Here is a 13,553-nt window from a genome sequence, read left to right as displayed (position 1 = left end):
CGGAGAAGGCAATGGCTACCCACTCCAGTATTCTTGCCTGAGAAATTCCATGGACAGAGGAGCCTGGCGGGCTACAGTCCATGGGGTCACAAAGAGTCGGACATGACTAAACAACTAACACATATACAATATTTCAATATATTACATTTATATGCTCTGTGTATACACACCATCTATACTTGTATGGTAGAAATAAAAGTTTAGAGAAATTCTTTCCCCTTTCTTTTCACCTTAGATGCATCCATGCATCCTTGCTTTCCCTTCTCTTCCACATTAGAAATGCCCTTCCTGAACCAAAAATTTAGTTTTATTACTCAGTAATGGGTTTCAATCCAGAGTAGGTCAACCTGTTAACAGAAAAATACTCTGGAGTGAACTGAAAGCCTGTTTTTTAGCCAAGTCTTCCTCTTTAGTGAGACTTTTTCAGGCATTTCTACCTTGTTAAATATTTCCTTTGCTTTAAAATCAACCATTGTGAAATCTTCTTACTGACTGTGTAACTTGGACAAGTTCATTTATGCAGCAAATATTTATTAGTGTTGACTCTGTCAGAAACACTGGGCTGGGTGCTAGAGAAATGGATCCTTGATGAAATAGACACGCTCCATCTCTGGTTTCACAGAGCCTGGCATCTCATCAATCCTCTGGAACACAGAAAGTGAAAGTCACTCAGTTCTGTCTGACTCTTTGCAACCCCATGGACTGTATCCATGGAATTCTCCAGGCCAGAATACTGGAGTGGGTAGCCTTTCCCTTCTCCAGGGGATCTTCCCAAGCCAGGGATTGAACCCAGGCACTGAACCCAGATCTCCTGCATTGCTGGCGGATTCTTTACCAGCTGAGCCACAAGGGCCGCCTGAAACACAGAACTTCCTGTTAAAGTCAACCTTGTTAGTTTTAACCTATTATTATGACCTTTTCAGACCTTTGTGCAACTTAATTCTGCCATGATTTCCAAATGAAAAAAATCAAGTAATATATAAAAACTGAATGTCTCCAGAGAAATGGAAATTTTCCTCTTTCTGTTGCTGCTGCTAAGTTGCTTCAGTCGTGTCCGACTCTGTGCGACCCCAGAGACGGCAGCCCACCAGGCTCCCCGTCCCTGGGATTCTCGAGGCAAGAACACTGGAGTAGGCTGCCATTTCCTTCTCCAATGCATGAAAGTGAAAAGTGGAAGTGAAGTTGCTCAGTCGTGTCTGACTCTTAGCGACCCCATGGACTGCAGCCTACCAGGCTCCTCCATCCATGGGATTTGCCAAGCAAGAGTACTGGAGTGGGTTGCCATTGCCTACTCCGTTCCTCTTTCTAGTTATCTGCAAATGATGAGAATGTTCTCAAGTCTTGATGGGAGTCAAGGGTAAAAGTTATTGCCCAGATAAGGTAACTAAGTATCTCTGATTAAGATTTGCACACATATTCCATACACCCCAAGTAAATTATAATCTCTTCATTGGGAGATAGGATCCTGTCTTGTATTTTTGTGTATTGTTCACAACCAGAGAAGGCAATGGCACCCCACTCCAGTACTCTTGCCTGGAAAATCCCATGGATGGAGGAGCCTGGTAGGCTGCAGTCCATGGGGTCGCTAAGAATAGACACGACTGAGCGACTTCACTTTCACTTTTTCACTTTCATGCATTGGAGAAGGAAATGGCAACCCACTCCAGTGTTCTTGCCTGGAGAATCCCAGGGACGGGGGAGCCTGGTGGGCTGACGTCTATGGGGTCATACAGAGTCGGACACGACTTAGCAGCAGTAGCAGAAGATGCATATCCGCAATAAATATTTTACTGACAAATTACTTGGACAGAGTTAATTTAAAAATGCCCCAAATTAAAAAAAAATGCAATCTGGAAATAGAAAAAGCAACTTCAAGTCACCTAGAGCATGTAGGAAGTTCCTATATCATCATTTTAACTTCTAGTTTCAATCTGGAGCATGGACGACAGTGTCAACAAATTCTTATTTCACCATATTCATCTCTGTTTAGTGTAAATAATATACTTGAAACTAACAAAACCTACTATTGTCTCTTGAGATTGCCTTTATCAGCATTCAGTACTAACTCTGTTTTAAGATAATTACATGAGATAGTCACAGCTAATTAACACTGTTCCTTAAATAAAGATTAAGTGGAAAGAATTTATCAGTGACTTGAAAGGCAGATTGTTTTCTCAGCTGGGTGATTCCTGGACAGATTCTCGGGTCGTCCTGAGTCAGGAGCATCGCCTTCTCTTCCCGTGAGCTGCCTTCAGAATACATTGACTTGCTGTCTCTGACTCTATTGATTGTAAAGCTCTTTGCCACCCAGTGGAACACAGTGACAGAACAAACACCCGGTTACGTTGTTCCTCCCACCGGTCCTGGTCCTCCCTGTCGCCGTGGTTACTCGACCACATTGGGGAAAAGATAAGAGAAGGACGTGGGCGTGGCCTCAGCGAGGTCCGCTGCTTCAGCGTCTGAGCCTGTGGTTCACAAAGCAGAAGGTTATAAAGGATCCAGAGAGCTGAGTGAGGCTTCCTGCACCGCTGCTCCCAATTTCCCAGCTGGACTCAGCCAATGGGGATTCTTCTCCAGGAAGGCAACCGGCAAATTTTGCACCGTGCAGGGCTGGCATTGTAATTTAAGCTTCCTTTCACTGGAAGTTAATAGTTTACCCCTCCTCGAAACCTACCCTGAGGGAGTTCCGGGAGGGGGACAGAGGGTGTGTTCCCACACAGCTTCACCGCTTTTGAGTTCTTGTACTAATAGAGATAAGGACAGAAATTTCTTCACTTATTCAGTATGCGTTATATTATTACCAAATAAAGTTTCTTGAAAGCTCCCAGAAAATTCTCGAACACACACACAGATATGGTGTTCACCTCTTTGTGAAGGAGTTGGCAATTCTAGTTTTACCCACATGCATGTGAGTGTGCTAAGTCACTTCAGTTGTGTCCAACTCTGCAACCCCATGGACTGTAGATGGCCAGGCTCCCTTGTTCATGAGATTCTCCAGACAAGAATAGTGGAGTAGGTTGCCATGCCTCCTCCAGGGATCAAATCCAGGGATAAAACCCATGTCTCATGTCTTCTGCATCGCCAGGCGGGTTCTTTACTACTAAAGCCACCTGGGAAGCCCCTTTATCCACATAAGTTGGTTCAAATGAAATAATATGTTGTTGTTTTATTTTACTCAGGAATAATGTGGTTGGGGGATATGAGATATCCAATTAGTGTCTTTCTCTATTTCTCTTTAATTTAAATAAGTAGATGGAACCAACCTGAGATACTTAACTTTGATTCCAAAAATAAGGGAGAAAAGGAAAACTATCCAAGTGTAGTAGAAGACTTGCTTTGTACACGCAGTGTGTTACCAAGCCCAGAACAGGCACAGAATTAATTCTTGTTGAATGAAAACCAGAATGAACTGGATGGACTTTAATGTAAATCATGATTCTGGCTTAACTACCTGTTTGACTTTTACCATCCCTGTGCCTCACTGTTTCATCTTCAAACTGAGGAGGGCGTCCACCGCAGGGAAGATGCTGTGATGATTAAACATAATGAGATAATGCATGTGAGGGGCCAGGTCCTTACACAAGACCTGGCGTGGTCTTGTAAATGGTTGTCATTATTTTGTTATCCTGTTCTTGGCTTTGCTAAAAAGCTTCTCTGTGAGCTTCGTGAAGCCAAGGCTCTGTCTGCTTTACTAAATCTGTACTCAGAGGTGCTCAGAGGCGCAATGTCAGTCACCCATCATGTCCAGCTCTTTGTGACCCCAAGGACTGTAGCCTGTGTCCATCGGATTCTCCAGGCAAGAATATTGGAGTGTGTAGCCATTCCCTTCTCCAGAGGATCTTCCTGACCCATGGATCAAACCCAAGTTTCCTGCATGGTAGGCAGATTCTTTACCATCTGAGCCACCAGGGAAAAATACCCAAATGAAACTCTCGTAGACAACACCTCACCTTGTCTTGCCTTGCCTACTTTTACCCCCAGGAGGATGATCTTTTCCTGTGCTGCTGGTCAATGGCCAGGAACTACCTCATGGTCTTAGTTTCTCAGTGACTTACTGAGTGGGGAGTTAATTAGGAAAGATACTCAGAGCAAAGCGATGCTCTCCATTGGGAGAGCTCCAGATCAGGGGTTCTCTGCTCTGGGGCCAGGTGCTAGAAGTTTCTTTCCTGCTGCCTCTGATGTGCACAGTTGAGTTTGAAGTTTGCAGGTCTATTGCAGGTCCCACACATTTTTGCTTAATCTGCCACTCATTGTTTGACAAATATTTGTGTGCCAGACACCATGCAAGACCAGGGGCATTGAGACAAGCAAAACAGCCTCTACCCTAGAGGAATTTAGAATCTTCTAGAAGAAAGACAAGTGAACTGTTGCCATCCACACAAGGTTTCTGATGGGTCAGCTTGATTTCAGAAGCTTTGGACTCAGGCACACTGTGTTTGACTGTTGTTCTCTACTAGTTACACAATAGCTTAGTCTACTTGTCGGAGAAGGCAATGACAACCCAATCCAGTGTTCTTGCCTAGAGAATCCCAGGGACGGGGGAGCCTGGTGGGCTGCCATCTCTGGGTCGCACAGAGTCGGAACGACTGAAGGGACTTAGCAGCAGCTGCAGCAGCAGCAGTCTACTTGTAGGCTGCTTAATCTACTGATGCCTCTATCATCTGTTGTCTATCTACTCTAAGTGGGGGTCCCTGGGTCTGCAGCCTCTACACCCCAGGGAGTTTCTGGAGATGCAGATTCTCAGGCCCTCCCACTGATTAGGAATCTGCATTTTAACAAGATCTTCATCTGATTTGGATTCACATTCGTACTCGTTATACCTTGATCTCTCTCAAGGTTCTGGGTAAGATAAGTGAGGTGACAGAGGCACAGGAGTTGGCACAATAGGTGGCCACAGAGTATTGTTTCCCTTCTGTTCTTTAGGATTCATTTCAAATGAGTGAAGCTTCAACGCTATTAGAGTCATAAGAGCGGACAAAGAGAAATGGCTGTAAGTAAGTAATGCCTTAGAGCTACTACTTCAGGGATCATTTGTATGATGCTGAAAAGAAGGAAAATATTTTTAGGTCGAAGTTCAACTGGAATATCAGTCCCCACACCAAAGAGAATAAACTCCCATCTTTGCTTATGGACACCAGAGAGAAGGCTAGCCACCAACAGACAGAAAGCAAATAAAAATATGATCACTGGCAAAACTGGTCCACAGAGGTGAACAGAGGTGGAGACAGACATGGCCATCTGAACACAAACATCAAAAAGAGAACCACAGTCCTAAAAAGGGCTACCAGCAAAGAGCCCATGGGTTAGAAAATCCCACTGTCTCCCCAAATAGCCAACAAACATAGGAAAACATATTCAAGTTCAGTGGGTATTAGGAACATACCAGATAGAGTAAAATGAGGCATTGCTCTACCTTCAGACTGCTGCTGCTAAGTCAGATTAGTAAGAATTAAAAAGACTGACACCTACTTCCAGAGTGGAGGAGGGGGAAAGGGGACTCATGTACTTTGCTAATGTGAAAAGTTAGAGCCTGTGGAAAGCTCTCTCTCTCACTATATATATATATACATACACACACACACACACACGCACATACATGCATACATGACATCCATATATACATGCAAACACATATTTACACATTTATTCCAACATTGTTCATTATGCAAAAGTTTAATTACATTTGGAACTTTCCACATCACAAACTCTTATGCAGCCATTAAAAAGAATAAATGGAGGCTATGATAAGTAATTTGGAAGGATATCTGCTAAGTGATGTGGAGAAAAGTGGATGTAGCAAAGTATGAATGACATAGTCTCATTTTTAGAAAATAAATAACAGCAACAAAGACAATCCTAAGTGGGAGTCTCCATTCCTCACCTTCACATCAACTCTCGACCCTTTCTACTCTGATCTGCACCCTGAGAGGCTGATCTTTATGGACCAGACCATTGGGGTTCTCTGAAACTGATGACTTCTTGTCAGACAATCAGAATTCCTGGCAGGAGGCAGAAGTCAGGACTGGCTGAATCTCTGAATATCACAGCTTCTCTCAAGACAGCCCTTTCTTTATGACTTTCCTGTAATTTCTGAAAACTACTCCCTCTCTTCCTTTGTCTTAGGGATGTTAACGGCCCTAAGGTATAGCTCCAATCAGTATAAATTATCAATACAGTTTTCTGATACTCTGTACTTTTTAAAGTAATCCCATTATTAGGTTCTCTTTGAATGATCTTAATTGAGAGTTGCCATCTATTTTCTGCTGAGACCTTGGCTAATACAGCCTTAACTTCTGCTATATTGATATATGTATATTCGTATTTGTATAACTACATAAACATGAAGAAATAGAAAAGGATCTGTATATGTGGTTTCAGTGAGATACAGGAGCAGGGTGGAAGGGAAAGATGTTGTGAGAATAACAGTGGGTAGAATGGAGAGGGGACTGAGAAAAATGAAAAAGAACAAAAAACTTGCACTAAATTCAACAAAAACAAAAATCAAAAAACATTGTACATGATATCATATTTAACATTTTATACATATGTATGTGTTCAAATCTAATCTTAAAAATCCAGTGGGTAATATGGCAAAAGGGACTCAACAGTACAGAGTTCCTGGCTCAGAAGGTAATGGAGGAAGCAGAGTGAGAAGCTGAACATCTGGTTTTTAGTGCAAACTGAAATACTCCTAATAAGAGACAGGGTGTCCCAGTGGAAGATGAGGTTCTTAAGCAGATTGATGGGTTTATAAAGAAGAATTCTTCTCTTAGTGACTGAATATATTCAAAGGGAATAAAGAGCCCCACAACTAAAAAAAAAAAAATCTCTTTTTAGAATCTTCCTTAGCTGTAGGAAAGTGAGAAGAAGTAATATCATAGTTGAGAAAATGGTCCATTCTTATGTTGGAAAAGGTTTGTATTTGTAGGACAGAACAAAGAAACACACACACCAAATTGGTCGGACAGTACTGCGTTTTATTAAGCGATAAAAGGAAGACATGATGAGATGGGACACCTAGGATTTGAGAGGATGGTTGACTTGGCATAAGGCCAATGTTATGGGCCAAGAATGACAAGACATATTGAATAGAGGTGTCAGAGCTGTGAGAAGTGTATAAAGCAGAAGTCCAAAGGAGAGAAGGCAGCCAAACTAGCGAAGGCAGAGACTCAGGCTCCAGAAGAATGTTGTGCACTTTGTTTCTGTCCCTGGAATCAACTCGGTCAGAATCAGAATCACTTCTTTATTAAGGCAAAGTAATCACATCACAATGGCCAAGAAGGAGGATAGCACACCATGGTGCCATTTTTGTAAGTCATTGCAGCTTTTGCTAAAGGTCTTTATTGATCAGAGGGTTAACTTTGAATCTGAGTTCATCAGAAAACTAAAGGAGCGGATGCAGTTCTAGAACATTCACCCATTCCAGAGGGGAGACATCTAGTGTCAGACTGTCCAGTGAATATCTTAGAGGCTCCAGTAGAAATGAACGTGCATAGATGGGGGAAAGTGGGGTGGCCCCTTCTCCGTCCCTGCGCGTGAGTGCGTGCTCAGTCATGTCTGACTCTTTGCAACCTCATGGGCGGTAGCCCACCAGGCTCCTCTCTCCATGGAATTTTCCAGGCAAGAGTACTGGAGTGGGTTTCCATTTCCTTTTCCACAGGATCTTCCTGACCCAGGGATCGAACCTGCGTCTCCCGTGTCTCCCACATTGACAGGCAGGTTCTTTACCACTGTGCCACCTGGGAAGATACCTATATGCGCCCTTTAACAGAGGAGTTATCTTCTTACTTTATGCTTGATCAGCAACCTTTAGAGCCAATTGATTTGGTGTTAGGATCTAGCCAGAGAAACATCAGCAAACAGCTAATCACAAATAGTGTGACACACTTCTTCCTTTCCCTGGAGAGGGTTATTTCTAAACAAATTAGTCCTTGGATGGTGAATGTTTTGCAAATGGAAGACATTTCTAACACATCAGCGTGCATTTATTGACTATCTCAAATTGTAGAACTGTGAAGCTAGAAGAAATCATGAAGACAATTTGCCACAAACCCATTATTTTATATGTGAAGTAACCAAGGGCAAGAGAATAAGATATTTGCACAAAATCACTCAGTAAGTCTTACAAGTAATATACTCTCAAAGTGGACCTATAATTAAGAAATATAAGGGGATATGTCAAAGAGCAAGAAAGGAGACAACTTAAAATAGTACAGCTATCAGTTCGTGGCATTTATTAATTACAGAAATCTGTACAGCCTCCTTCAAACCAACAACAGCACACACACGCACACACACACACACAGCATTCTTCATCCTAACAACCCATAAAGGCATATCCACCCTGCATTTGTAACCAGGGAAATAGACTTATTTCTCAAACTAAAGAGACAACAGGGCCACGGGCCAGCACATGATTAAAACAGGAAGGCATTGTTCCCCAAGCTCTCTCTTCATTTTCTAAAATCTTAATTCCCTGCCTCACGTTTCAGTTCCTGGTGCCAACTGATGTCGCAAGCGTAGGGACCCATCCCAAAGAGTCCTGACGCCAGAAGCCGAGCCAAGAGCGACTTTACTGTTCCTGTCTTGCTTGCTAACAATTGTGTCACAAGCTTGGACTGACCACAGAAAGAGTGATCAGTTTGAGTGACAGTCTTTCAGCTCTGTAGAAACTACAAAACTGACTCAAACAAAGAAACAGACAGAAGTTGCTAGAGTCAGAAACCAGGGATCCATTCATGCTCTGACATTCCCTCTTATTCTGACCCTGGCGAGGAGATGCAGGACTCTTAGTGACAGTGCAGCAATGGCATGACAAGATTAAGTGTTTGGAGAGATAGTGATGCTTAGCCAAGGGGACCATGGGCTGGAAGCTGGTCTCTGCTGGTGTAACATATCCCAGCGAAAACCAGTTGATTCAGTTAAAGCTAATATAAATCCTCCTGTTCAGGAGGGAGTGGTTGGGATTGCTAATGATGCTTTTGGCAAACCCTCTAGAAGACAGCTATCCTACTTGGGCTGCTGTGAATGGGTCTGGTCAAATATTAAGGAAGATCTGGTCCTCCCTCATTAGTGCCTGTGTGAGTACTCTCACCAAACTGACCATGTTCATCCAAATAAGACCACAGACAGCAAGCAATATTAATAAATACCATCGTGAAAGGGTCTTATTCCTTAGAAGCTTCTTTTCCTGGATTCCCCCATCCATTCTTTCTATTTTTGTCTTCATTTCCTGGCTTGTTTTTACTTGGTTCCATCTCATGACAGAGCACCAAGTGTTAAAACTGGTAAGCTTCGTCTATTTAGAGGCACAAGCAAATTACATAACCTTTCTCTACCTTAGATTCTCACTCCTTAAAAGGAGGAAAATTAGTAGTACCTATCTTCTGGGATTTTGGTTAGGAATAAGTTAATTAATATATGATGAATAGTACCTGGCCCGTAGTAAGCACCATTTAAGTATTTGCTATTAATATTATTTGGCTTCCCAAGTGGCTTAGTGATAATGAATCTGCCTGCCAAAATGTAGGAGGGATGCGGGTTTGATCCCTGGGTCAGGAAGATCCCCTGGAGGATGATATGGCAACTGACTCCAGTATTCTTGCCTGGAAAATCCCATGGACAGAGGAGCCTAGGAGGCTACAGACCATGAGGTCGCAAGAGTCAGACACGACTTAGTGACTAAACAGCAACAATTTTATTGTTTAGATGGGATTTAAAAGGCCTGTACTTGCCCAGCTTTAAACCTGAAGAAAGAGCCCAGAGTCAGCAACAGAGACATCAAGGTTTAATGCATGGGGAATCTTACACATTTGAAGTGCGTTCCTGGAGTAACTCCCCACCATGTGCAGTGAATGAGGGACAGGACATGCTGAGAGTCTTTGCTGGTGAGGGGAGGGGAGGGAAAGGGGAAATTACCAGTTATAGGGGGAATTAACCTCAGGTTGGCTCATCAGTAACCAGGGAAACCAGCAGAGGGGCATGGCCCTCACCTCCCCTTGGATTAGAAGAATCACTAGCTAGAGCCCAGTATGTAGGAAAGTCAATCATGTGAGCAGGGTGTAGGAGAAGCAGGTCCTGGTCAAGCAGGGGATGTACAGTGAGCATGAAAAAAGTCATCTTGGGTGGCCTGACTATGTAACATCTGACCTCTGTTCATTCATTTTACTAGCCATGCTAAACCGTATTTGCCTTACATTTGTGGAAAACTTATAAACAACAACTTTCAGTGAAAACAAATGAAGGCAGTGAATAATAGTTCAACTATTGAAATTATAGTTCAATAGTTCAAGTGAATAATAGTTCAATAAAAGTTATATTAAAAATGATACATCATTTGGAACTCGAGTATAATTTTTCTCCTAAGCGTATTTTTTTAACAGAATAAATGTTTTGTCAGTTTGCTGCACCACCTATCTAAATAAAAAATTATATTAAAAAATTTAAAGGCATTGAATATTTCATGCCCCAACTTGCTTGTGCCTTTAAGGATTTTAATTCTTAAGTCCTTGATGGATTTCTGTTGGTTCTGTGGTCATTCATTGATTTAACTATAGTTCCTAAATTCTCTTCTTCTGTCTTGCAAGCACACATATAGGGAGTCATGAGCTTTGGTTGTGCAGTAAAACATGGACGATAAAGAAAGCTGAGCAATGCAGAATTGATGCTTTCGAACTGTGGTGCTGGAGAAGACTCTTGAGAATCTCTTACTCTGCAAGGAGATCAAGCCAGTCAATTGTAAAGGAATCAACCCTGAATATTCATTGGAAGAATTGATGCTGAAGCTGAAACCCCAATACTTTGGCCACCTGATGCAAAGAGATGACTCACTGGAAAAGACCTGATGCTGAGAAAGATGGAGGGCAGGAGGAGAAGGGGGTGACAGAGGATGAGAATGGTTGGATCCATGGCATCGCCAACTCAATGGATATGAGTTTGAGCAAACTTTGGGAGATAGTAAGGGACAGGGAAGCCTGGTGTGCTGCAGTCCATGGGGTCACAAAAAGTCAGACACAACTGTGCGGCTGAACTGAACTGATAACATGTATTATTTTTCTCACATTTCACAATTAAATTAGTTCCAGAGGCTTCACAATGGAGGTCTCTCGATTGTGATCACCTATATATAAGATATTGTGGAAGTTGCTAGTGATACAAAGAAAAATAAGATATATTCCTGTGTTTAAAGAATGGATGGTCTAATTAGCAAGTTGATATGCTGACGAATAATTGCCAGTATTGTGATGAGTGTTATAATGGAGCATGGAAATGCTGTGGGCCCCTGAAGACGCAGAGAGGTGTCAAGGGAATGAGTCCTGGAGTGTGAATGGAAGTTTAATAGCAAACTTGGCAGGAAGAGCTGGGTTTGTAGGTGGAGGGACTGGAGTATATGAAGAAGAAAGGCATAAAACTCATAGCCTTTGTAGAGCCTTATAAATCAGTAAATTGTTGTTATTGTTTAGTCGCTAAGTTTTGTCCAACTCTTTGCAAGTCCATGGACTGTAGCCTGCCAGACTCCCCTGTCTGTGAGATTTCCCAGGCAAGAATACTGGGGTGGGTTGCCATTTCCTTCTCTAGGGAATTTTACCAGTCTGGGAATGTCTCCTGCATTGGCAGGCAGATTCTTTAGTACTGAGCCACCAGGGAAGCCCAAATTAGTAAATTATAGGTAATATAATAATTTGTATCTATCAGAAGGATTAAAAGATAAGAAATGGCAGGAAACATGGCAAGAGATGAGGCTGAAAAGGGACCCAGCAGCCATGTCAATGGAGGCCTTGGGTGCCACTGATGGCTCTTGGTCGAAATCCACAAGCATTGATGATCAAGGTCAATGAGAGGATTTCAGAGAGGAGCAGGCAATCTAGGTTTGATTCTGAGAAAATTAACACTTCTTGCAGAGTGGAAGATACTTTGGGGAACGGGTGAGTAGGGTAGGTGGAGGGGGAACCATTGCAGGAGCTGCTTGGGGTTCCATAAGCAGTGATTTCACTACTCTCTCCTCTTTCCCTACCCTCTCTGCTTAAAAAGATGTTCAGCGCACTTGGCTCAGTGGATGTTCAGTTCAGTTCAGTTCAATCGCTCAGTCATGTCCAACTCTTTGTGACCCCATGAACCGCAGCATGCCAGGCCTCCCTGTCCATCACCAACTCCTGGAGTCCACCCAAACTCACGTCCATTGTGTCGGTGATGCCTTCCAACCATCTCCTCCTCTGTTGTCCCCTTCTCCTCCTGCCCTCAATCTTTCCCAGCATCAGGGTCTTTTCCAATGAATCAGCTTTTCGCATCAGGTGGCCAAAGTATTGGAGTTTCAGCTTCAACATCAGTCCTTCCATGAACACCCAGGACTGATCTCCTTTAGGATGTACTGGTTGGATCTCCTTGTAGTCCAAGGGACTCTCAAGAGTCTTCTCCAACACCACAGTTCAAGAGCATCAGTTCTTCTGTGCTCAGCTTTCTAGTCCAACTCTCACATCCATACATGACTACTGGAAAAGCCTTAACTAGATGGACTTTTGTTGGCAAAGTAATGTCTCTGCTTTTTAATATACTGTCTAGGTCGGTCATAACTTTCCTTCCAAGGAGTAACTGTCTTTTAATTAACAGGCAAATTTGGCCTTGGAGTACAGAATGAAGCAGGGCAAAGGCTAATTGAGTTCTGCCGAGAACACACTGGTCATAGCAAACACCCTCTTCCAACAACACAAGAGAAGACTACACATGGACATCACCAGATGGTCAACACCGAAATCAGACTGATTATATTCTTTGCAGCCAAAGATGGAGAAGCTCTATACAGTCAGCAAAAACAAGACCGGGAGCTGACTGTGGCTCAGATCATGAACCTCTTATTGCCAAATTCAGACTGAAACTGAAGAAAGTGGAGAAAACCACTAGACCATTCAGGTATGACCTAAATCAAATCCTTTATGACTATACAGTAGAAGTGAGAAATAGATTTAAGGGACTAGATCTGATAGACAGATTGCCTGATGAACTATGGACGGAGGTTCATGACATTGTACAGAAGACAGGGATCAAGACCATCCCCATGGAAAAGAAATGCAAAAAAGCAAACTGGCTGTCTGAGGAGGCCTTACAAATAGCTGTGAAAAGAAGGGAAGTGAAAAGCAAAGGGGAAAAGGAAAGATACACCCAATTGAATGCAGAGTTCCAAAGAATAGCAAGAAGAGATAAGAAAGACTTCTTCAGTGATCAATGCAAAGAAATAGAGCATAACAATAGAAAGGGAAAGACTAGAGATCTCTTCAAGAAAATTAGAGATACGAAGGTAACATTTCATGCAAAGATGGGCTCAATAAAGGACAGAAATGGTATGGACCTAACAGAAGCAGAAGGTATTAAGAAGAGGTGGCAAGAATACACAGAAGAACTGTACAAAAAAGATCTTCATGACCCAGATAATCATGATGGTGTGATCACTCACCTAGAGCCAGACATCCTGGATTGTGAAGGCAAGTGGGCCTTAGGAAGCATCACTACGAACAAAGCTAGTGGAGGTGATGGAATTCCAGTTGAGCTATTTCGAATCC

The 13,553-nt window shown here is 42.7% G+C and overlaps 1 long non-coding RNA gene across 1 annotated transcript; it reads right to left on the bottom strand.

Annotated features, from left to right (window-relative positions):
* Positions 1-524: 524 nt before the first annotated feature.
* Positions 525-2,858, bottom strand: LOC133235782 (uncharacterized). The gene is made up of 3 exons (XR_009732651.1): positions 2,025-2,858; positions 1,881-1,931; positions 525-644 (listed from the first exon to the last, which is right to left on the bottom strand). It is a non-coding gene; the product is annotated as an uncharacterized LOC133235782 (long non-coding RNA).
* Between the last annotated feature and the right edge of the window lie 10,695 nt (positions 2,859-13,553).

Source organism: Bos javanicus, chromosome 2 (genome assembly GCF_032452875.1).
Source record: "Bos javanicus breed banteng chromosome 2, ARS-OSU_banteng_1.0, whole genome shotgun sequence".
Classification (NCBI taxonomy): Eukaryota; Metazoa; Chordata; class Mammalia; order Artiodactyla; family Bovidae; genus Bos; species Bos javanicus.
The sequence above is the reverse complement of the archived record's forward strand: the minus strand, read 5'-3'. Positions and strand labels throughout refer to the sequence as shown.